Source organism: Antechinus flavipes, chromosome 1 (assembly GCF_016432865.1).
Source record: "Antechinus flavipes isolate AdamAnt ecotype Samford, QLD, Australia chromosome 1, AdamAnt_v2, whole genome shotgun sequence".
Lineage (NCBI taxonomy): Eukaryota > Metazoa > Chordata > Mammalia > Dasyuromorphia > Dasyuridae > Antechinus > Antechinus flavipes.
Window position 1 is genome coordinate 296,155,899 of NC_067398.1, and position 27,361 is coordinate 296,183,259.

Genomic DNA, 27,361 nt, shown 5'->3' on the forward strand with positions numbered 1-27,361 from the left:
GGTAGATAGTATCCTTCATCATGAGTCTTTTGGAATTGATTTAGTTTATTGTATTGCTGAGACTAGCTAAGTCATTCACAGTTAATTTTCCTGCAATATTGCTGTTACTATGAACAGTTCTTGTTATACCTTCACTTTGTATTAGTTCATGTAAGTCTTTTTCAGGTTTTTCTGAAAATGTTCTGCTTGTTATTTCTTATAGCATAATTATATTCTATCACAATCATAAACCACAACTTGTTCATGGATTCCCCAGTTGATTTATGTCCCTTCAATTTCTAGTTCTTTGCCACCGCAAAGAGCTGTTATTAAAATTTTTATAGATATATATCCTTTTTCTTTCTTTCTTTTTTGGGTCTCTTTGGGATATAGTAGGGCCATTGTTGGATCAAAGGGTATACATAGTTTATAGCCTTTTGGGCATAGTTCCAGATTGCTCTACCAAATGACTATACCATTGTCCTAATGTTCCCATACCCCTTTCAACATTTATCATTTTGCTTTCTTGTCATCTTAGCCAATCTGATAGGTAAGAGATGGAACCTCAGAGTTTTTCTAAGCAATATTGGTTTAGAAGATTTTTTTCACATGACTTAATAGATAGCTTTGATTTCTCTGTCTAAAAACTGCATGTTCATATCTTTTGGCTAATTTATCAATTGGGGAATGATCTGTATTCTTATACATTTGACTTAGTTCTCTATTCATTTGAGAAATAAGACTTTTTATCAAGAGCAAATCCACCTCTCATCTTGGCTACATTAGTTTTGTTTGTGCAAAATCTTTTTAATTTAATGTAATCAAATTTACCCAATTATGTTTCATAATGCTCTCTATGTTTTTTTGGTAGTAATGCTTTTGTTATCTATAGATCTGATTCTGTGTTTTACTAAATTGCTTATGGTATAAGCTTAAGGGGAAACCTGGGAAGATTCATATAAATTGATGAACAGTGAAGTGAGCAGGGACAGACAACATTGTAAGGAAAAACAACTTTTAAAAACTAAGAATTCTGATCACTGCAGTGACCAGCCACAATTCCAGAGGACTTAGGCTAAAACTTAATATCTGCTTCCATAACAGAGGGATAATGAACTTAGGGTTTAGATGTGAGATTATTTGAACACAGCTATTGCAAATGGCTTGACCATGCATATTTGTTATGAGGATTTTGTTTTTCTTGTTGAGTGTTGGAATGGAAAGAGGTGAGGAGAGAAGACTTTTTTAATAATTGAAAAAAATAAAATTTTAAAAATTAAAATGTTTGCCTCCAAAGAAAAACACATGAGAAGAAACTATGCCATTTTTTGAAAAAGTGAAATGCCACATAGTATAGAGCATTGAATATGTTAGACTTTCAGTTCTTACTTAATTTTGCTGAATTTTTTTCTTCTTTTTAATTTTTTAATTAAAAAAAAAGATCCTTGGAGTTGAGCCTTTCAGAGTTAAAAATCAAAATTTTAGCTCTAGAAGAGACTTTCTAAATATTCAGGAAGATTTATTGGTGAGTCTCTGAGAGGGAATGGAGAAGAAATACAGTGAGTATAAGTGACTTGGGAAAACGCAGTATTTTCTTTCTCTATTATGATGAGGACTGGAGATTCAAGGTTTCGAATCAGTAGCCAATCCTGAAGTAGAACCCAGGTCTTGGATTCAGAGATCAGACTCTATCTTCCTCTGAATCAAATTGCTTTTGTATATATGGCCACAGCATTTGGTTTGATTCAAGTTTACCTCTGATAGAGAAAACTCAGATTTATTTGCCCAGAGAATTATGGACACATCAATAAAACAGACTCAAATAATCATAAAACTCCTGAGTTAATACTAGAAAATAACAATGGTCAATAAGATTTTTTAGCTTGAACATATATACTCCTATTATTGTCTCATATTTTTGCTTTCTACTAACAGCTGAGGTTATACACAAAGAGCTACATTTTTTTTGTTCCTTGTAGGTCACTGAATTTGAAGGGCTTTAATGGTGTAGCTGGTTGATTAAAAATAATTTCTTGGAGCTTAAGCTGTTTTTCTCTCGAGACTAGGAAAGTGCTTCCCATTTCTTCTGAATCACTCCTTCCCTAAGTGCCTACTTCAGGAATACTACATAAAGTAGCTACTTATGATTATTGTTTTTTGAGTTTGATGGAGGAATTGGAGAAATAGTGCTGAGTAGTGGGATCCCCTTCTAATATGGCAGATAATTCTCTTTCTAATTTAAAGTTACCTTAAATCTGCCTTTACCCATTTATAAACTCTTTGAAAACTCATTTTCCTCTTATTTCTTTTCCTCTTCTCATGGAGCCAGAGTATAAATGGTGAATCTTTCTCTTGGTATGTGGCTTCCAGGAAGTCAAGAGATAGCTGAGATCAAATGCTGGCAAATTAGGAGATTTTTTTTGGCTCTTCTTTAAGTGGGGCTATTTCTTTGGAGATAAATTGCTCGAAAATTTTCTATGTATATCATTATGGAGAAAAATGAGAGTATTGTGTAAATTAGGTGTATTATGATGTTTGTGGTCTGCAAGCAAAGAAGAATTTGGTTTTGTGGAAAAATAAGGGGGTTCTTTATAATTACTAATGAATCTTGGTAAAATGTACATTAGAAAGAAAGGACAAAAAACTGCTCTTATCACAGCTGAAATGTCTATTGTTCATCGGTTTTTTTATTACTCTGAAATGATTACTGCAGAAATTCTTAAATTGGATGCTTTTCAAAGGGGAAAATTAAAGACCATAAGCATAATCTTGCAGCTGTGTCAAAAACAATTTACATCTGTGTTTTTTTGTGACACTTTGGGAGACTTAACTTTAGAAAATTCACCTTGGACTAATGATATCACATAAAGAAAGCACAAGACCAGTCATAAAATAAATCTACCACATTCATGCTACTGCAATGATTGGAACAGAATTAAAAACTTGCAAAGTTTTTCCACAGTAATCCTTCACTGTCCTCTCCTGTTGTTCATGAACAATTTATCCATTATAGTAAAATATCCCTAATGTATTTTCATGTATGACTTGTCTCTTAAATGGCAATAAAAGTTTATGAGTGTTAATGTGTTTAAAAGAAGATTTCCAGGCTCTTTCTAACCCTAACGGTCTGTGATTGTGAAAGAAAAATATATCCACAATATTCATGAGAAGTACCCTCTTATTATTTGTCCACATGGAAGTTAGAGGCTATTTGATGAGGCTTCTTTTCCATTTTGGGTGTGTGTGTGGGGGAGAGGGAGATCTGATATCATATACTTTATTTCAAAGTTAGCACTAGTCATAGTTCTAAGCTGAAGTGCAGAAGTATTTGTTCTGCTACTCTGGTATTATACTCATAGTATCAATTATTCTTAAATCTCTTTCAGTAGGGAACAATCTGGCTGGTAGGGTTGCCAAAGCCACCTGTGAACAGACACTTCTCAGGTGGGATGGAAGAAGAATATTATTGGAATAAATTATTGATACATTTGAATCTCTATGTGTTAATGTTCTGGATAATGGTTGTAGTTTTTAACCTGTAGGGGAAAATGACCAGTTTAGGAAGATTCATTTTATTTTCCAGTCTGAAGAAAAGAAAGCCTCACAGTATGAGTAGGAGGGTAGAAAAATGGAATGAATGTCTTAGTGGAATAGAAGTACAGTCCTATTTGGATTAAATATTTGAAGAGAGATGATACCGATTCTTCAAAAGGTGATTAGTGATTGTGACTGAATAAGAATATAATTTTTTATGACATTAAAATAATGTCCTGCTGAATAGCATTGCTGGATTACTGCTTCCTAAGCAGTAATGTGTCTAAGGCAGCTTAGAACTCAAGAAGATGCATTTTCTAACTCCAGACTAGGCACTCTATCCACTATGCCACCTAGCTTCCAATGTAAAACTGTACTTGACTCTTTATTTAGAAAAGGCTCTGATAAATATGTCTTTAGAGACGTGAGATATCCTCTAAGAGATGGGAATAGTCTTCTGGGAGTCCAAATCACATAAAAAAAATTTCTACATTAATGTTAGTTTTCTGGTATTGAAAACCCTTTAATTATTTGAAAATTGTTCTTTGATATGCGTTGCCTTCTTTTATCATTCTAAGGCCTTATACTTTTGTTTATGTACAAAAAGATGTGCAGCCCATAACATTTAAAAGGATGGTGTTTCCATTTTTTTTCATCCTGTGATTATAGAGTTAGAAACAGATTTCGCCTCCCACTCATTTGGAGTTGTGCTCTCAAAGAGCAAGTTCAAACTGTGGAATATCAGCACAGAGGGAAATAGAAACTTATACTATTATTAAAAGTAGTGTCATGAAACAGTAAACCTTCCTTGCTTATACCGATGCAAAATGTAAAATAAACTACAGCAAGGATTCTCTTTGGCTCCTGAAACCCAACTTACCACTTTTTACTGAACAGATTATGAAAGATGGGTTGTTAACACTATTTTGATGGTCCGGGCCAGAGTCTACAATATATTTATCACAAATTTGTTAGAGCTTTTAACTTTTCAAAACGTTTTCATGGCCCTTATTTGAGAGGGAAGGCAACTGTGATCTGGAGCCTAGTCCCACTTCTATCACTTACTGGTTATGTGACTTTGGATGACTCTCTTATCTAAAAGATGTAGATAGTTCACACCTGTAAAAATTTTACACAATTGTAAGTTAGTATGGAATAGGTTAAAGAGCAGTAGATGGGTTTGAGACCAGGTTCTTTCCCTTATAGTTACAGCTGTTTTACTCTAAAGAAATCATTTTTTGGCCTGGTCCTTAGAGTCTTCATTTTTAAAAAGGGGTTAGTATTGTGTGGTTTACATTAAAAAAGCAGCATGGAATAAGGGAAAAAGCACTGAATTTGGCATCAGAAAACCTGGTTTCATTGTGGGAGTGGAAAAGTGTCCAGACCAGGTTCTATTCTCTCTTTGAAATGTTAATTAAAGAAATCATTTTCCCTCTCTGGGCCTCAGTTTCCTCATCTGTAAACGGAAAGGACTGAACTAAATCATCTTTAGCATTACTTTTCCAGCTCTAAGATGCTATGCATCATCTTCTGACAGCACAAAATCACATACATTTTAGGAGTGGAAGGGGATCTAAAAAAATTCTCTTCTAGTCTAATTGGACAGGTGATCATTTACCCTGTGTTTGAAAAATCCCAAGAATGGAGAACCCTTTACCTCTTGATATAACCCATTTTACTTTTAGGTGGCTTTAATTTTAGGAAATTTTACCTTAAACCGAGTCTAAATGTACCTCTTTTCAAAGTCCAACAACAATAACAGCTAATGTGTATATAGTGCTTTCTGGCTTACAAAGTGCTGTTCATGTATTATTTTATTTTTGCCTCGCAATCAGAACAATCCTGGGAATTATTAACACTTCCATTTTACAGAAGAAAAAAGTGAAGCAGGCAAGACATTAAATGACTTGACCAGTCATTGCCCAACTATTTAGTGTCCAATGCAGAATTTGAACTTAAGTATGGCCCAATCCTTTAGCCACTATACTGTCTAGTTTCCTCTACCTACTGCTTTTAGTTCTGCATGCTGGGAGCAAGCAAGCATAATACTTAAACCACATGATGGCCCTTTAGATACTTGAAGACAATTGCTACATCTCCTCTTAAATCTTTTCTTCTCCAGGCTACTTCTCCCCCCAGCTCCAATGTCATTTAATCAGTCCTCCTATGGCATGAACCTGATGCTTTTCACAATTCTGTTTTCATTCCTCTGGATACTTTTCAGATAATCAATATATTTCCTCAAATTGGCATTCAGAAATGATCACAGTATTTTAGATATGCATTGAATAGGACCTGGGGTAATGTAATTATTACTGCTTCATTCTTTATTAGCTTTCTTGACTCATGTCACACTATTTCACACTGAGTTTATAGTTCTCTAAAGCCTCAAGATCAAGTACTTTTTAGCCATTTTTGTAACACCTTGAACTTGGGAAGATGATTTTTTTAATCCAGCTTTAAAACTTTTAACTCATATTTAATTTTTTCTATGAAATTTCATTTAACTAGATCTAATCCAATGTTTTAGATTGTCCAACATTTTAAAATACTGCTTTCATCATCAATGTATGTACTGCTTCTCCCAGCTTTGTTACATCTGCAAATTTTGATAAGCATGTTGGCCACTTCTTTATTTAAATTGAGGGTGAGGAATCTTTTTTTCTGCCAAGGGTTATTTGGATATTTAAAAAATATATTTAAAACTAAATACAAAATAAGAAAAAGCAAAAATAAAAAAAAGAAGGAAAAAAAGGAAAAATAAAACAAAATCAAAACATTGTCATGTGCCCAGCAGAATATCAGGGGGGATTCAAAATATGTAACAGATTTCCATTTCAAGAAAGCATATATAATAATAGAACATATATTCATGGCTTTCCATCTTTTCTTTGCTTCCTTGGAGGTCATTCTTTTGTTCTCTACTGTGCATTTAGATATTTATAACATCATTTGGGGGCTGTATTAAAAAAACATCAACTTAAAGAATTTAAACAGTGGGAGGTTTTTGTCAATTGTGGTTGTTTTGTCAGGATTAGAGTATATGGTTTCTTAGGCCTTATTCAGGCTGTATACTGGGCATACCCCACTTCTAATCTAAATCATTGATAAAAGTGTTTAGTTTCTTGGAGAACTCCAGTAAAGATCGCCTTCTTACTGACATTAAATCATTAATAATAATTCTTTGAGTTTAACCTTTTAAATGGTTCCAACTCCATCTAATTGTATGATTTTTTTAAGGCTTATCTTTTTAATATGTATGGCATTATCACCAAAATTATTTTATAGTTGACAAAATTGAGGTACAGAGGGCCATTATGTCTTTTAGGAAATCATGTTTTTAAGCAATATAGAGCCAGTACTTGAACCATACCTCTTGATCAATAGTTCCACTAAAGCATGTTTGGACTCTATGACCCTCAAAGGCCTTCCCAGTTCTAAATTTATAATTATATATAAATCTATAAAATCTATAACTTATAATATATGGTGCTTTCTCTATAGGCTACCAAGGCTTACCTTTTGTATTCTCCGAAAGGCATAGTACAATTAAGAGTTCAATATGGATTGAAATTGGGAAAAGGCCTTAAAGGGATCATTGGTAACTTTGAAATGAGCTATTTTAATTGAGAGATTTGGTCTGTTTTTCCATGCCAAGATCTTTTTGAATCCTAATTCTTCTGTCCAATATGTAAACTCTCTTCTTTCACTTCATGTCATTTACAAATTGTGTGATTTATAAATTACATCTTTGTCATCTTCTAAGTCATTCATAAAAATGTAAAACAGCAAGAGACCAAAGATTGATCCTTGATGTACTTTTCAGTGCCTTTTATGCTGAATGTTCCTTTTACTTAATGTGTTTGAAGTACATGGAGAGGCGCTCATCAATCCAATCCTCTTATTAAATAGGATATGTTGGAGGAATCCTAAAAACTATTTAGACCATCTGTTCATAATATGAGTAAGGGAAATAAGAGCCCAGAAAAGGGAAAATGAGTTAATCAAAATTACATATCTACTAAGTGGCAGAACCCAGACGAATTTCATTTTGAAGTAAGTCTTTCAATAGGATAAACTATTGGAGAACTATAAAATTCTTAATATGTAGTGTGTGGAAAGATTTGAGCAACTAATTAGTCTAAAATTCAAGTCAAGGAAGTTAATTCATTTTGCTTTTAGGTTGACTTTTTCCTAAAGATTTAGAAACCCTAGCATCTAAGTGAAAGAAATGTATTCTTATAAATTAGCAGGTTTTGTAAAACATCTAAATACCCATCTTTATATAAAGAACTTAACCCCAAGCTATATTTAAGCACTAATGAAGGTCTGCTCCAACCTGAAGATTTATGAGACAGATTGTGAGCTTTCTTTCTAATTGGCATAAAGCTCCAGACAACACAATTTTTATTATATTGTTTTAAACCTAGGTTTATGCTCTGTCAACCTCTTACTGAATTTAATAGTGTAGTAAGTGATATTTTAAGATTTTAGAATTGTCACTACAATCAAAGATGATTTTTAAAATTGGAATAAACAATAAACCGAGCCCTTACTGCCCAATTTCCAAAGTTTTAATCTGAAATCTTTATACTATAACTGTTTTTCATTGTGTATATTTGCTGAAGTTTCCTAGTAAATAATACATTTAATGTTTTGTTAGGTGGCCACATTTACATAACCCATTGAACTGAAAAGTCATCTCTTTTATATTAAGTTATTCATCTTACTTTCAACATTTGGCATTAATGATATCACTATCAGCGTGAACTTACATTAATTCAGTCATTTTGTTTTAGCAGTGAGAATACTTATAGTTAATAGCACATGAAGCCATTTCATTAAGAGAAAAGTTTTCTTAGAATACACTAACACAGACCACTAACCAAAACACAAATTATTTTGTTCCTTATGCTGCTAAGGAAGTAGAATAAATTTGGGGGATTAGCCATGATTTTCTTTTAACAAAAATTCTTTGGCATAAAATTGCAAGATAGTATAGTAGTAATATTATTAGTAGTACTGACTGCGGCTGCTGGAGATCCAATCCAGACCTGCAGAATGGATCTCCTCTTGTGAGAGGATGATACAAGGAGACTGAGAGGCAGTTGCTGTTCTCTGACCTCTCTGACTGAGAGACCATTGCATTGTCTGACCTCCCTCCTCTTCCCTCTTCCTCCAATTTATCTCATTCCCAGTCTGCAACACTTGTGTCAGCAAAGGCTGCCTTGCAACTCCATTATCAGATGTTGATGATTCACAGCTGTGAAGATTCTCAAAGAATTGACCTGTCCCTTAACAATCTTATATTAATGTAGCATTTTGAATTTTATAAATAATTTTCAATAGTATTTCATCAACCCTCAGCATTCTGGTTACCTTTCTCAGAATGCGTGCCACTTTATTTAGTGTCCTTCTTATAGTATTTTGCCCAGAACTAAGTGTAATACTCCAAATATAGTCTGACTAAAATCGATTATAATAGTAGCCATCATTTCTATTATTCTAGATACCGTGCCTCTTTTAATATAACCTGATACTCCAGGGTATTTTTAGATGCCATGTTCCACTTGAAACAGCAGTCCATTGAAACCCTCAGGTCTTTTTCACATTAATTAGTACTATAAAAATTATTATATATATATATAAATAAAAGGTATAGAGGAATATATATATATACATATATATACATATATATATATATATATATGTATTTGTGTAAAAACACACACACACACACACACACACATTCCTCTATACCTTTTACTAATATTTACATCTTTACCCCTGTCTCTTATGAGGAATTGGCCTTCCTTTTTGCCCAGGCAAATTTTTGTATGTGCCTAGATGATCCTATTCCATCTCATCTTTTCTATATTTCCTCCTCTATCATCACTTCTTTATTACTAATTTTTATTTGTTTCATTTGCTACTTTTCTTTTATCCAAAAACATTTTCATACCTTTCCTATTCTCAGGAACCTCTCACTTAACTCATCCATCTTTTCTAGTTATCATCTCATATCTTATTTTCCTTTTGTGACTAAATTCCTTGAGAAGGCTGTTTATAATAGAGCTCCCACCCCCCTTCATTTACTCTCCCTCATTATCTTAACTCTTTGAAATCTGGCTTCTATCATTATTATTCAATAGAAATTACTTTCTCCAAAATTATTCAGGATCTTTTAGTTGCCAAGTCTAATGTCCATTTCTTGATCCTCATCCTTCTTGACGTCTCTTGAGCCTCTCTTCGCCTTGATATTCTTTTCTTTTTAGCTTTTCTTGACCTTCTCCTAGTTCTCCTCCTGCTTCTCCTGTAAGCTGACTGCCCCTTCTCAGTCTCCTTAGCTACATCTTCATTCAGGTTGCATCTGCTAGTCATGAATGTTCTCCAGGATTCCTGTCCTGGGCCCTTTTTCTCTTCTTGTTGGTATTGTTTCACTTGGTAATAAACAGTTTCCACTGTTTAAATTATCTCAGATTATTCTCAGATTCTCTACTTATCTAGGTTTTATTTTTTCCTCATTTCCAGTCTTTAAGGTTCAACTGTCTATTAGACATCTCAAAATAGATGTCTTATGGAGAATTTAAACTTAGAAAGCCTCAAACTGAAATCATTACCTTTCCCCAAAAAATCCCTCCTCTTTCTAACTTCCCAATTACTACCATGAGCACCATCTTCTCAGTCACTCAGGCTTATAACCAAGATGTTATCCCTCTCTTCACCATCTCCTCACTCCATCTCTGCTCATCTAAAATCAGTTGTCAAGTCCTGATTTTTCTGCTTTGTTAATATTTCTTATTTATGTTTCTCTCTTCCGTTGGCATGCACGCCCTCAGCATCTCATGCTTGAATTATAGTAACAGCAATAACTTATTGGTGGTCTGGTACCTCAAGTCTCTTTCCATTCCATTCTATCTTCCACCCAGCTGTCAAATTGATCATTCTAAAATGCAGGTTAAACCATGTCATTATCCTTTATCCACATTCAGTAAATTCTAGTAATTCTATTTTACCTTGCTCTTTTTGGCTTTTAAAATCCTAAATAAGCTGGCCCCTTCCCTCCTTTCTAATTTTATTATCCTTTATTTTCCTTTCACCACCACCACCACCACAATAGCTAATTAACCACTAATAGCTAATAGAACCTTCTACATGCTAGACACTTTACAATTATTGTCTCATTTTATCTTTTCAATAACCTTAGGTAGTATTATTTTCACATTTTATAAATGAGAGTATTGAGACACACAAAGGTTAAATGACTTGTCCAGTATTACACAACTAGTAAATGGCTGTGGCTGAATTTGAACTAAAATCTTTCTGCCTTCAGGTTTATCTACTGTTCTTCCTAACTGCTTTTCTGTACCCATGTGCCCTTCATACTATGTTTATGCTGTTGATTTTTGGAATCCACGTGTAACATTTTATACCTTACCTTATTGAATTTCACTTCATTAAATTTATCTCATAATTCTAGCATGCTGGGTTTTTGTTTTTGCTTTCAGATCTTAATTCTGGGGTCCAACTTATCATCTATATCTTCCAGTTGAAATTAGTTCACTTAGAGAATAGTATAAGATGTTGTCTCTACATTCCTCTATATCACTGGAAAAATTTCTTCTTCACTAGGTTTATTGTTCCCTTTCCATTCTGAAGATTGTATTGATAGAGAAGAGAGGAACAAAATAGAACTTTGCTACTTAGGTTTCTTAGATGTACTCTTTTCTTTGAATAGGTGGAGGTGACTCCACCTGTTAGAATTCCTATTTTTTAATCTAATCTCAGCTAATACTCCAGATCTAATTCCTTTTAATTATGTCTGATCTTGTCTCTCCTGGACTTATTTTCCAAGTCAGTCTTTTTTTCCCATGAGATATTTTATATTTTCTTCTATTTCTTGATTCTTTTGAATTTGTTTGATTCTTTTTTGATGTCTCAAAGAATCATTAGCTTCCATTTGCCCAATTCTAACTTTTCAGGAATTATTGTCTTCAGTTAGCTTTTGTGTTTTTTTTTTTCTTATGTGGAATTGTTTTTTACTTTTTTAAGGAATTGTTTCCTTCAGTGAATTTTTGTATTTCCTTTTTCCATTTGGTCAATTCTACTTTTGAAGTTTTCTTTTTTCCACCTTGTTGAACTTTTTTTTCATCTTTTCCCAATTTTTCTTCTACCTCTCTTAAATGATTTTTAAGCTTCTTTTTGAGTTCTTCCATGAGTTCTTTTTGATCTTTGAGAGCACTTCCTGTATTTGTTTGGGCTTTGTCCATAGATTTTTTGACATTGGTGCCTTCTTCTGAGTTTGTGTCTTGATCTTCCTGGCACCATAATAACTTAATATGGTCAGATTCTTTTTGTTGTTGTTGTTATTGGAGCTCTTCTCCCAGGGTGGAAGGAGCATTGTCTCAGATTTCTTGTGTCAGGGGTTGCTGGCCTTGGCTATTTATCTGGTGCTGCATTAACACTGTCCCAATGCCCATGGGAGTCTAGCTGTGGCTAGAGTTGCTGGAGGCTGTAGGGATCTGGCAGCTCACCTGGTGCTGAACAGGGGTCCTAGTGCTGGTGTCTGGGTTGTGCTGAAGCTGGTGGGAATTTCTCTTTCCCCAGCTATACACACTGAAGCTCAGGGTGATCTGGCCACTGGGCGCTGCATGTTTAATTAGGGACTTAAAGGTTGCCATTTGCTTGGGGCCACACTGAAGCAGTTCTCAGAGCTGGAGTCTGCCCTGTCCCTTTGATCTGCTGAGGCATGTGAAGGAAGGAAGTCGTGGTGCTGGCTTTCTGGGATGCTTCCTTTCCTAGACATTTTATCTGAGAAGGAAAGACCTTTCCTGTATTTTCTGAGTTTCTTGGACTTAAAGAGTGTTTCATCCCTCCCCCCCCTTTTTTTTTGCTGGTTCTGTTGCAAAACAGATTTGTTTTGGGGTGCTATCTTATGGTGGCTTAGAGATGAATATGGGAAAGTTACAGCACTTTCACCATGTTGGCTCCCAGAAATTGAAAGTCCCACAAGTACTCTTTCTAAGTCCAAGGCAAGTAAAGAGACAAGAAGTTATTTCAGGTCTGCTATTATATTAATTTCAATAATTAATTTCACATGATCATTTATAGGTACCCAATTCCTTTTATTGGTTCTTCTCTCTTTTTTTGTTTTATTCTAGAACAGCATATTTGTCACAGTACATTGTAATGCCAATTACAGGTACTGTAAAAATACACTGGTAGACTATTTTTTTTAAGACAAGAGAAGAGGTGTACTTATATCTTTCTGAGTAGGAAGTCCAAGTCACATTTCTCAGTTTTCATTTCAAGGCCTTGAAAACCCTTTGAGGCTCATAACATAAAGTATACAGAAATACTATTACTTAATGACAGTTTTTTGGAAACAGCCAAAACCTTTTTTGCACAACTGCCCAACCCACTTGTTGTATATTTTGTTTTTGTTTATAATACTGCATGACATTTGACAATTCATTAAGCATGATAATTACCTGCTTTAATTTCATGATTGCATGTACTTTAATTATCCTAATTTTTTAATTGCAAAGTTCACAAATACAAAAGCTAAAGAATAGTAAGGTAATAGAAATAAACCATATTTTATATATATAGTTAAAACCAACTGGTATTTAGGATAAAGGACTATGACTTTACATTTCAGAACGATCAGATCTGTATTTTGACTTACTCTAAATAAGCCATTAGTTTTCCTTTGTTTCTATTCTATGTACCAATTTTGCATTGATAAAATGAAATGAGTGACCTAATACTATATTTTATCCAAATCACTTTCTATCAATGAAAGTAAATCTTAATTTTTCCTGTTTTTTTGAATTAGGACTTAAAGTTCAGTCTTACCTAATTGGATAATCTTGAAGTTTTAACAATTCAAAGGATTCTCTAGTATCTGTTCTTGTGAAAGATAATGGTAGCCTGGATAAACAAAATCTATAATTTATTCAAGAGCCCCTATTACCAGTATTGATTTTGCCTTCTTTCTACATTTTTTAAGAAGTAGGGAAAAAACCTTCTTTTTATTTTGATACCTCTTTTCTCTTCTTTTGCTTTATTTAATTTGTTCCACTAATTTGTCTTAAAAAATTTTTAATTAGTACCAAATATTTCAGGCTTTTTGCTATTTTAGAATATGGTTTCATATGATAATGATATGCTCCCCTCATTCTTACTTTGCCCTTTTAGTATTGTTTCTTTTAGTATTCTAGATCTATTATTTTGTCTTAATTTTAGACAGTAATTCCACTGATAATTTGAGTAGCATAACACAATCTCTAAATTAATAAATAGGATTATCATTGTTGGAATATTGACACAACCCAATCATGAACAATGAATAATTCTCCAAGTATTTATCTTGATTTTTTTCTGTAATGACCTTTTTTTTATTTCTAGTTATGCAGGTCCTCATTGTATTTTTGTACATTAAAATCCAGTATTTTGATTCTTAAGTGGAGTTTCTTTCCTTCTGGTTTTTGTTAGTAATATATAGAATTGCTGATAATTTTTGTAGATTTAGTCTTTGTTCTGCCTTACTGAAATTATTATTTAATTTGCTTTCCTTTTTGTTTTCTTTGCTTGCTTATTTTCTGGGGTAAAGTAAGTCATTTTGTCTGCACATAGGATATATCATGTTTATTTTCTTTTAATATGTTTTGGTAAATATGATAATTTTCAGTAAAATGACTGAATCAAAAAGCATAAGAGAGAGGACTGGATAATATATACACTTTATTATCAATCTTTGAAAAATCAATCATTGATTTTATATTCAGGATCTACAGTGCACATAATAAAATCAACTATATCGTCAGCTTCTGATATTGATATTGCATGATCAAATTAGTAACTGGTGTATATTCTCAGATACTTGATGAATTTGTGACCTCTTCCATGTGATTTATGTGTCCACTAAAGGAGACAGACTTGCCACATCTTATTCTTTTCATCCTATATAAAATGTTGGCCATATATTTGTGTGATTCTTCAGTAGAGAATTTCTTCCCTTGTGCTAAACTTTCCTTTGTCAACTTTAATATTTTATGCTTATCAATGAAATTCTGAGATTATCTCTATATTATCTCTTTTGTGTTACATGACAACAGCCCAACTTTTCTTTCTGTACATAAATGTCTTCCATACTGAATTTCATGCAAATCATCATTGGTAATATGCTACAGCCTGCTTATATACATCTTTCTGTTACCTTTTGGATAACCAATATACAGTCCTGGTTCTTCTAAAATCATGTCATATTTCATAGGAATATAGCATCTTAAAGCACATATTGATGTTAAAAAGTTTTTTTTTTTAAACTTTGGTATATTAGAAGGTTCAGGTTCACTAGGTCAAAGAGTATTCAGTTTATGTTACACTCCAACCACAACCCCAAACCCCAAACCCCAAACTCAGTGATTCTTTATTGGCTACAGGATTGTTCTGTTTAGAATTCAAAGAACTTCATAATTTAACAGTTATCTCTTTCTAATCTTTTCACATTTTATTCCCAGTAGCATTTTCTTTTATCCAGGGACACTAATATCTTTGCTGTTCCATAAACAAACACTTCATCTCTTAGCTCTGGACATCTTCTCTGGATGACCCCCTATAATTTGGAATGCTTTTCTTCCACATCTTCCGCTACTGGTTTCCCTCTCTTCCTTCAAGCCCCTGCTGTAACATCTTCTACAGGAAGCCTTTTCCAGTCCCTCTTGATTGTAGTTCCTTCCTCTTTTAATTATTTCATATATATTTAATTATCCCATATATAGTTTATTTATTCATATTTGCTTGTGATATCCTCCTTGAGATTGTGAGCTCCTTAAAAGCGGATACTACTCCCTTCCTCCTTTTTTGGTATTCTCTGAATTTAGCACAGTTCCTGGTACATAATTGGCACTTAACAAATGTTTATTGACTGAGTTTAGTGACTTTTTTTGTTTTAGTTCCAAATTGCTTCCAGTATCACTGGACCACTTAACAGACTCAGCAGGAGCATATAAAAAAATAAAACAATGTCTATTTTCTTACAGTTACTTTAATATTTGTCATTTCCCTTCTTTGTCAACTTTGCTGGCCTTATAGATGTAAAGGGAAACACCAGAGTTATGTTAATTCACATTTTTCTAATTATTAATTACCAAAATTTTTTTTGGCTTTTGAAATATAGCCATAGCTTCGATATTTTCCTTCTGTTCATATCTTTTGAACATTTGTCAATTGGAGAATGATTCCTATTCTCATAAATTTTAATTAGTTTCTTATATAAGAAATAAGAACTTCCTTAAAGAAATTTTTTTTGCAAAGATTTTTCCCTGCCTTTTTTTTTTTTCTCCTGAGGCAATTGGGGTTAAGTGATGATGTTGGAATCTTTGCAAATTGTTAAGTCATTAGAGTTGATAGAGACAATAATTATCTAATTTAGCATGGTTCAGTATGATTGATCTGATCCTACAAGGAGATGTTATGGGCCAGAACCTGAAACAAGGTACTAAGTAGAACTAATTGATATAATGCTTGTGTTCACACCTTTAGGGAGCTCATATAAACAAGAAGTATTTAAGTACTCATTGGAGTTCACAAGTATGGGAGATTCACAAAGTAAACTTTGTAACTTTGTGAATTCACACCTCCCTTGAAGCTCTTAGGTCCAGAGAGCACTATGGGAGAAAACCCATAATCCCACTCTCTGATATATAAGAAGAAAGCAGAGGTCCATTTAGAGAGAGATTCATTCCATTTTCCACTTGGCTGGCTGGTGGCAGAAGAGAGTTCAGCTGAATTTAGATTGAGAGGAGAGCATCAAGTGAGTTCAGCCAGAAGCCCTCTCTGAGGAGTTTTACTTTGGAACATTGATTGGGGTCGGAGAGGAGCACTCTGGGAGATTGAGAGCCAGAAGCCCTCTCTCAGAGACAAGACAGATTCACCTTTGTGCTGGCTGGGCTGAAGGACAAACTTTTGGATTTGGAGACATTCGGAGGGAGCTCTTGGAACCAAGCAGAGAGATAGGCCTCTAAGCTAACGGAGCTATATTGGAGGCAATAAAAGATCTGAACTTTTATCACTTGGCTGCGTTTTGAGGTGATTACTTTCAACTGCAACTAAGGCTGCCTCCAGAAAGCCTCCCTGAGAAACCTACTCTCCCCCAGAGAGAACTATTATATTTAAAAGAAGAAAATCACCACATTTTGACCCAAAACATCTTGTAAGATTAGATCAAGGATACTGAACCATGCTAAATTAGATAATTATTGTCTCTCTCAACTCTAAGGACTCAATTTGTAAAGATTCCAACATGACTTGCCCAGGGTCAAACAGCTAGGAAGTGTCTGAGACCAGATTTGAATTCAGGTCCTCCTGACTCTTCAGGGCTGGTGCTCTATCCACTGCATCACCTAGCTGCCCCTTTTCCTGCTATTTTATCAATAGCTAAAATTATTGTAGTCTGCAAAAAAAACTTTCCAATTTTATTTAGTTAAAATATTTTTCTTATCTTTTATGATCCTCTCCATTCCTTGTTTGACCTTGAATTTTTTTCTCTTATTCATAAAAATCTGTAAAGGAATTTCTTTTTTGCTCTTCTAATTTATATAATAATAATAATCTAACTTTTATATGACATCTATTATGTACTAGATACTGCACTAAAAGTACTTTATTAATATTATTTCATTTGATTTTCTTAACCAGAAGATAGGTAATAATATTATACCCATTTTAACATTTGAGGAAACTAAGGTAAATAGAAATTAAATGACTTAACCAAAACTATACAGTTATCAAATATCTAAAGCCCTATTTGAACTTAGTTAGGCCTTTCTAACTTTAGGCCTAATACTCTGTATACTCTGTCATTTAGTGATACCTGTTTTTTATGTTACCTTAAAAAAAAAATCTAAGTTATGTATCCATTTGAAGTTAATTTTCTGGTTACAATATCTGATATTAATCTCACCCTAATTCCTACAGAATGATTTCCATGTTTTCCAGCATATTTTTTCTAATACTGGGTCCTTAACCCATTATCTGAGATCTTTGGGTATATCAAATATCACTTGCTTCCATTTGTTGTTCATTTAAAAGTTTTCCAATGATCAACTTTAAATCAGTACCAAATGATTTTGATCATCAATATTTTGTAGTAGTATTTGGAATCTGGTCCTGTTTTCAAGCGCAGAGAATTTAAGTGATTTAATGAGGATCACAAAGCTATTTACTGTGAGATTCCCAGATTGCAGTCTCCTGATTTTGAATCTAAATATTGTATTACCTCTATAGATTCCTTCCACATACATTTGGTCATATCTAGATAGGTTTATTCACTTTATTCTCTCGACTTTGTCTTCACATAAATCATTGAGTTTCAAGATAATCGATTGCAAATGTAGTGGTTTCATTATGGTTGCTTATGAGCACTATATTTCATTTCACATCTATAACCTTATTTCTAGTTTCATCTGCAAGTATTTTCTAGCTTAGCTGGCTTAGTTAAGTCTCATATCAAGTTCTTTGTTGTCTCATTTTCAACTCAGCTAATTGTCACTGTGTTAGGAGGCAGTTATGTTCATTACCACTTCCTTACCACTTTGCAAACAAGTTTGCATTGACTTGCAAGGCAGACTTGACTGCCTAGCCTCTTGGTCAGGAAATTAAATTTTTGCTAGCTAATTTAGATTCAAAGGGTATTTTGGTCTCCTTGTGGCATCTACTTTCTAAGGTCACTGAAGGAGAGTTCCAACATTATGTGATTGATTATGATGAAGAGTAACTCATATACCTTCCAAAAACCCTGACAAATGTAAAATAACAACAATAATAAACAAAGAGAAAGAAACCAGCAGAGGAAAATAAATTAGCCTAAAAATGAGGCCCAAGGACAATGAATAAATGCTATGGGATAAAATAACACAAAAAGGAATGTACATGATTAAGGAATAGATCCATATCAACAATTACCACATATCTAGAAAAGAAAATGAACATAACAAACTCATTTCCAAAATGGCTTAGAATCATGATAAAAAATATAAGGAAAAGTCTAGCATCTGTTAAATTTTAATAAGGTCATTGATGGGGAAATTATAGGATGACAAGCATGATTATGAATAGTGTAGAAAACATAGTCTAAAATCTCAGTGAAATGGGCACATTTTAAGAGCAGGCAAGTTGAAATCAGTGATGGAAAAAAAATAGGACAAAAAGCTTAAACTGACAAGACAGGGAAAAAAATCCCCAAACTCTGAAAGTTCTACAAACTAGAACAGTTTAGGGAATAGAAGCTAGTGATACAATATGAGAATTATTGAACTTCCAGAAAAAGATACTAAGAAGATTCTGTATTTCCAAGCTATCATTCAAGAAATTTGCCTGGTAATATCAGAAACAGGATAATTTAAATTAGTAAAATACTCAGGTTACCAGTTCTCACATTACCAACATTTAAAAACTCCTAGAATTGTACTCTTCAGGCTTCAGAGTTTCAGTATGAAGAAGACAATCTGGTTAGATATAGTTCACATAACATAATATAGCCATTCAGATTGTATAAGAAAATTCAAAGGATATAAGAAATTTTTTAAAAAAGAGATTAGAATATGGTATATGGGGAAGTAAGGAAAATTATCTTATACTCCAAAATTACCTGTTATTCATAAATGGGAATACTCTTCCAAGAGAAAAAAAATTGGTTCTTAAGTGAATTTAGACCATTTCTACCTGAGAAATTTTTTACTGAGCAAGATCTTGGATGTGCAAATAGACCAAAACAGATCGATTGGTAAATGAATCTAAACCTGAAAGCAAGAAATTAGCAAAGTAAGTGAAATGAGCAGAACCAGGAGATCATTATATACCTCAACAATGATACTGTTTGAGGATGTATTCTGATGGAAGTGGATCTCTTCGATAAAGAGAGCTAATTCAGTTTCAGTTGATCAAGGATGGACAGAAGCAGCTACACTCAAAGAAAGAACACTGGGAAATGAATATAAACTGCTTGCATTTCTGTTTTTCTTCTCAGGTTATTTATACCTTCTGAATCCAATTCTCCCTGTGCAACAAGAGAACTGTTCGGTTCTGCACACATATATTGTATCTAGGATATACTGTAACCTATTTAACATATAAAGGACTGCTTGCCATCTGGAGGAGGAGGTAGAGGGAGGGAGGGGAAAAATTGGAACAGAAGTGAGTGCAAGGGATAATGCTGTAAAAAATTACCCTGGCATGGGTTCTGTCAATAAAAAGTTTTAAAAATAAAAAAATTAAAAAAAAAAGAAATTAGCAAAGGATGACTAGATGATTACTTACTTTAAGGAGATGATGCTTATTGTACCTTTTAATCCATATCTAATAAAAAAAATCATTGAAAATTCAAAGATTGTGAATTTTAGAGGGAAAAAAATCCCTTAATTAAAAAAAACCAAAAAACTAGAATTATATCAACTGGAAGAGCAAAGAAAAAAGTTGGAGAAAAAGTGAAACATTTCTTGAAATCAAGCTCCACAGGTAAAAGTTAACCAAAAACAAATTCAAGACAGAGGAGCAAGTCTATTTATTATTATTATAGAAATCCTTGTCTGGACACCCCAGGAAAGGGCTAAAAATCACATCAACATATTCTTTTAAACAGCTAATTTAGAAGTTAAAAATAAAATTAGCTAATTTAAAAGGAAACCAGAAAGTAGCTAATTTTGATGGGGTTTATTTTGTTGTGACTTTGAGCATAAAAACAATTACTTTAAAAATTTTTTTAAGAAAAGAAAAGCTAAACATTTTGGTTCAGAGTATCTTAAGGACAACTTAATTTTTAGAGGAAAAGTTCCAATTTTTGATGCCAACAACATTGTCATTGAATAGAGCAAAGTGCAGTGCACCATATTTTATTAACATTTGGTGTCAGAAGGGAAAAGCTTTGCTTATATTAACTGATAAAAAGATAGTATCAGGAAATCTAGTGCTAAGTCACCTGAACAGTATCTAAAAAGTATTTTACCTTTTCCAGAGGATATAATAAAAAATTTCATCTTTCTCATACTTCTTGTCTATTTGATCTGTCATGGCAAAAGGCACATTTTGCAATTTTGACCTAGGTCAGTAGAAGCTTGATTTAGGAGTACTGTAGCTATTGGGGAAGAGATGGAAAAATTCCTTTTGGAGACTTCTTTGTAGGGGTTTCTTATACCTAAATGTAAAAGTCTCATGTGCCTTAAAGAGGTCTCATTTACCTTAAGTATATAGTTTTTATCTGCATTCCCCTTGCAATTGGACTTGCCCCTGTTTTCAACTTTGATGCAGTTTTATCACTATTTAGCCTACAAATAAAGGCTGTGAGGTCAAAGGAGGGAAAAGGTTTTAAATACTAGGACAAAGAGGAGTTTTTTGCTTCTCATCTTGAATGGAAAGGGAACTTTTTTCTAAGATGGAATCATTCATTTTGAAAAAGAAAAGGTACATGTTTGCTTCATGTATCTTAACATTATCTCTAAGCATACTAGCAAATAAATTTTTATATAGTCTCAATGAACCATCAGAAACCAATAATCATTGTCATTTAGCAACACTATGCATTATAAATTTTCTTTTCTTTCCTAAGCCATAATGACTTAAAACTTTAGATCCATTCTTACTCTTAATGAAGCTAACAATAAGAATCTTAACTCCCAGTACAGTATTGTACATACAATATGTATTTTATTTATTGTTGACTGAATGAGTGAATGAATTTCAAATGTCATTTCTTACATGTTAGTTCTGGACTATTGTTGTTTGTCTCAAAAAAATTGTAAAATCTCTCCCATTTGGAAAAGTAACAGAAGTCCACTATGATTTAGTGAAAATTTACATTAAAACAATATTTCAAAGAAATCTATTTTGTTGTCAAGGATAGCACATGAAAAAGTAAGATGAATAAACACTGCCAGTAAAAATGGAGTAACAGTAGCTATATATTACATGATACTATTCATAAATAAAAATTAATTATAGGATACAGAAAAAGGAATCTTTAGTTTCATAACTGTTCTTTGAATTACCAATTTTAGACTAAATACCCCTTTTCACTAGAATTTTAAAAATAATTTAAAAAGAGATATTACTTAATATATACTTCTTTTTTGTGACTAAACTTTGTCATTATAATTTTATAATACTAAGTTTCCATTGCTTTGTTGTTTTTTCTTTTTCTATTGTTTATGTGTGTGTAATTGTTTCTACTTATTTTACTTTGCATCAGTTCATGGAAGTTTTTCATGTTTCTCTGCAGTCATAGTATCGCTGTTTTTAAAAACCCAGTAGTTAAGGTCATATTTTGTTTCATTCATTTACCATTATTTACGTATATCTACTTTGGTTCTAATTGTTTGTTATTACAAAAGGTTCTGCTATATGTATTTTGGTGCATATGAAGCTGCCCTTCTTGTCATTGATCTCCTTGGGGTTATGGAATCTCTGGGTCAATGACTACATAGATCTTTTAATCACGTTCTTAGCATAAGTCCACATTATTTTCCAAAATTTATAGCTTCACCAATGCATTAATGTTCCTGTCTGCAAAACTCCTCAGTTATTCACTGTACCCATCTTTTAAAAAATCTTTGCCAGTATTGTGAGATGAATTCTTGTGAACTATTTTGATGGACATTTTCTTTATTAGTGATTGGCACATTTTTTTGATATGATTACTAATAGTATATACTTTTTCTCTTGAATACTGTTTCTGTCCGTTGATTATTTATTGAGGAATAACTTTTGATCTGTTACATTTTTGTTACTTGTTTCTATGTCAAGATACAAAACTGTTATCAAAGTTATTAGATAAAAAGATTTCCACTTCTATTACCTAATTGCATTAATTTTGTTTGCAGAAAAGTTTTTTAGCTTCATGCACTCAAATTATCTTTTTTCTCTTTTTTAGTCACCTCTATCCCTTGTTTGGTTAAAAATCTGTTTCTTTCTTCCCACAGTCATAGCTGTGAAGCTGATCTGCTTATGTTCTAATATTTTAGTGACATAGTCTTTAATATTCAAACTACATTAATTTATTTTAAGCTTATTGTAATGTATGGTATAGTTATTGATCTAAACTTAATTTCTGCCTCACCTCTTGGCTTTAAAGAATCTCCCACAGTGGTTCTGAAGGAGAAAGACTATATCACCAGATATAGTTTCTGACAAAATAAAATAACAAAACTACAACCAAAAAAAACTTCTTTGGTCTAGCACTTCTTAATGAGCTATTCTAGAAAAAGTTGTTTAGTGTGGAGTACAATGTTCTCTTTTTTTCAGATGAATGGTATAGATAAAACAAATATTATCTGAGTTTGCAAAGGTAAAAATTTTGTTGTCATATCTGATAATTGAAGTCTGTAACAATAACTCTGGAGTGCTGAAAGGTCCAAAATAATCAAATAAACATTAAATATTGTTTAGTATAGTGTTAGTGTTACCATTCATTTGCCTATCTGTTATTTGTTGAGTACTGTATTCAGAGGAATTCTCCTATAGTTTAGGAGGATGTGGACACTTTTTTTTTTTTTTTTTTTTTTTTTTTTTTTTTAGTGAATGGCTTTATATTAATTGCGTTTCAGGGCTTTCTAAAATAAGATCTGAAACTACTCAAAACGCTATCTCCAAAATGTCCAGATTGTGATAGACTTTTGGCTGGATGGAATTGGCCTATACATACATAGGCCTTGGACCAATGCTGTGGATGTACAGTGAATTGAACTCAGATTAGAATAGGAGAAGAAGAGTGGGGTCACATTGATTGCCTTTGTGAAATTACCAATGTTTTTCACCTCTCTAGCTTCTCTGAAACCAAGTCCTATATTTTTAGCATCAGTATTCTTTTAGTGTTCGTAGAAGCCAGGGAATATCACAGGTTCCAAATAATTCCAGTTGTCAGCTACTCAAAATGCCATAGTCACATGGTGAACATTCACAAACTATAAGATATTACCAAAAAGTATTATACAGGAAAAGTGGCAAGAGTATAAAAAGAATCCTATGACTAGAAAAGGATATATCCGAGGCCTGTTATAATAGTAGGGAGTAACAAATGGACAGTCATTGTGCTCTGTTGATATTCATGTAAATTTCATATTTGGAGAAAGGCCCCTTTCCTTGTGAGTAGATCCCTAATTTGAAGGTTACTTAAATGAAAACACGGATACAGAATTTCTCTTTTATAAATGGGTTATGAGTTGTATCAGTGGAAAGAAGATCTCCAATAATGAAAATATGGATCTCGTGAAGTTATCACTAGACACTGCAAGAGATACAGAAGTAAATGTGACCTTTATTTTCTGTCAAATTATAAATCTAGTCTGGCATAATCTCTTTTTGACTACTATATTCTTTTATAACATCTTTTCTTGTTTTTAAAAATAGAGAAGTTATCACATTATTTTAGACTGTGATTTGTAGCATAGCATTATAATAGAGATGAAATTTGAAAAAATCATATAGGTTTGTTTTTTTGTTTTTTGGTTTTTTTTTGATGTGTGTGTTTCAAATATCTCTTACTGGATATTTGTCTTTTTCATTGATGCTGAGGCTTAGGTTTTTAGGGTACATTATTTTGGCCTATATCTGGAGAACATTTGCTTCTTGAAATATATTATTTCATTCCATTTATAGTTTCTAGTGTACACAGAGTAGTTGTCTTATTCATACTTTCTTTCCTTTACATCTGAAGGTCTTTAGGTAGCTTGCAGAATTTTTTGTCATTGCAATTATTAAATGTAATCATTATTTGGTTTGGAGATCTAAAACATTTATTTTGTAAAAACAATTTCTGTCAATAAAAAGTTATTTTAAAAAAAACAAAACAATTTATGGATTTTTATAATAGATGATTTTTTTTTTTAATTTAGAAGTTCTGGGTAGCTTCTTTTATTATGGTATATTCCTGCATTATGGTATATTATGGTTTGATTTGTCATGTTCTTTTAAGAAATCTTTCCTCCTCAAATTAGCTCTATGTATCATGTCTTTGAGATCAGTGTTTTAGTTGTGTACAAATTGTTTTTTTTAATGTTATTGCACTTTCCTTCTCCTCTTCCAGTTGTTCATTTCAGTATATTTATATTCTGAATCTGTTGCTTTCTCTCACATTTCTTTGGAAAGACCACTGTGCATTCAAGTTTTTGTAATGCTAATTAATTCTTTTGTAAAGGCTATAAATACTGCCATTTCTTCTTTTAAAAATTCTGTCAAATTTGTATCTTGATTTGTATCTTGAATCATTTTGGATCATCTCGTTATGGTTCCATGCCCTATTGAAATGTTGAAATGTTGATTCAATTTCTTTTTTTTTCTTGCAATATTCATTTAAAACTTTTTTCAATCTTTTTTGAAATCTTGTTGCTCATTTTTCTTTTTGATTTGAGCACCTTCCCTGTTGATCTATTTGTCTTCTAGTTTTTAAATTCAATTTTCTTCTTCTGATATCTTTGGTGGTTACAGTCTTTTTTCCTTATATTTCGTTGTGACTCATTTTATGAGCCTTTCACAATAGATTTATTCATGAGGATTGACTTCACATCTGTCTCAGGCTCTTTAAACATTGATGTTAACCAGTCTGTGAAAATAGGCCTGGCTCCAACTAGATACTAATCCCCATTTTTTCAGGCCCACTGAAGTACTCATACATTAATCCCCTATGCCAATTTCCTTCCTTTTTTTGGTTTTCTTTTTGGGCTGTCAGTATTTTACATTTTTGTAGTGTTGGGAGAGAATCTAGTAGATGTTTTGGACAGTTTCTATTGTTGTGGGTTTTTCTAACTTAGAGGCTTACCATAGACTGAGATCAAGTCTTTCCTTCCTTTACTCTTGCCTCCACAAGTAATTGTACAACATCAAAGTTCACCATTAGTTGCAATAGGATGCTAGGAAAAGATGAGCACACAGAAGCTCACAATAGAAAACAGAATACATAATAAGTTCTAGGGCCTTGCTAGAGTTCGGAGATTGGTGAGACAAAGGTAAGAAATGTTTGCATTTTCCTTCTCTGCTGTTAATTAATTACAAAGGCTATTTAGCCTTATTGAACTTTTTAGTTTGTTATCTTGTAGATAGTTGTAAGGATTCCTCTGTGAGGAATTTGTTGATATTTGAAACTAGAGAAATTGTCTAGTTCTTCTTGTTGGGTATTTATTTGACCTATTTTACATGCTAATATATGTGGTAGAAAATTTTTTCATTCTTTGTTAAATGTTCGTTGAATGGCTATAAGGTGATCTGTTGCTTTTAAAAACCATGTACAAAGCCAACAAGTCTTTTCCCCCTATTAAAACACTAGATATTGATTCCTCCCCAGTTGAAGAAGATTATAAGGGAGGAAAAATTCAAAATCCTTGGTATATTGCATTTATTGGCAGTTCTCTAATACAGCGTGAGTGTGCTATCCAACTTGTTACTGGATTAGGAGTATTTAAATCACAATTCTCTTGTCAGGACACAACAGGTAATAATAGTACAGTGTGAAAAAGTTACAGAGCAATAATCTCTAAGTTACTGAGAAATAGTGCTAAATGAGTTATGTGTTGTTATTTTTTTTTCAAAGACCAGTTAACTATTTAGGCCAGTTATGTTTAACTGTCTTAGAAAATAGCCATAATCTTATATTGGAAGGTGCTGAGGATAGTTTTTCTTCTCTTCCGTTTCCCTGATGGATGTAGATGGTGCAGTAGATACAGTGCTGGACCTAGAATTAGGAAGACTCATCTTCCTATGTTCAAATTTGTCCTCAAATGCTTACTAGCATTTGACTCAGGGCAAATCATCTAAACCCTGTTTATCTCTTGTTTCCTCATCTATAAAATGAGATGAGAAGGAAAAGGCAAAGCACTCCAGTGTCTTTGCCAAGAAAACACCAAATGGGGTCATGGGCCTGGAATCGGGAAGACCTGAGTTCAAATATGACCTCAGACCCTCCTTAACTGTTTAACCCTGAACAAGTCACTTCCTTTTGCTTCAGTTTCCTCAGCTATAAAGGAAGAATATAGTGACATCTACCTTGAAGGGTTGTAAAGAAAAAATGAGATATGATTTGTAAAAACAACTTAGTCTAGTATCTGGCACATGGTAAGTGCTATAGATAGGCTTGCTTGTTCCCTTCCTCTTCCATTTTCTTCTCCTCCCTCTTCTTCATTTATAATAATTCAATTTTCTAGCCAGCCTGTTGTAATTTTTTTCAAATACAGTACAAATGGCTACCAGGAAAGTTTAGATTTTACCTTTTGTTTTTTAGTTTTCTCTAGATTCAACTACTGTTTCACTGAATATATATATATATATATATATATATATATATATATATATATATATATATATATATATATAATATATATATATATATAACTTTTTATTGACAGAACCCTTGCCAGGGTAATTTTTTACAACATTATCCCTTGCACTCACTTCTGTTCTGATTTTTCCCCTCCTCCTAGATGGCAAGCAGTCCTATACAAGTTAAATATGCCATAGTGTATCCTAGATATAATATATGTGTGCAGAACCCAACAGTTCTCTTGTTTTTTTGTTTTTTTGTTTTTTTAACTTTTTATTGATAGAACCCATGCCAGGATAAGTTTTTACAGCATTATCCCTTGTACTCACTTCTATTCCGATTTTTCCCCTCCCTTCCTCCCTCTACCCCTTCCCCCAGATGGCAAGCAGTCCTTTGTATGTTAAATAGGTTACAGTATATCCTAGATACAATATATGTGTGCAGAACCAAACAGTTCTCTTGTTGCACAGGGAGAATTGGATTCAGAAGGTAGAAATAACCCGGGAAGAAAAACAAAATGCAAGCAGTTTATATTCATTTCCC

At 32.9% G+C, this 27,361-nt stretch overlaps 1 protein-coding gene across 2 annotated transcripts in view; it reads left to right on the plus strand.

The window, feature by feature from the left end:
- Window positions 1–27,361, plus strand: part of SNX29 (sorting nexin 29) — a 692,162-nt gene that overhangs the window by 515,311 nt on the left and 149,490 nt on the right. The window lies entirely within an intron of this gene.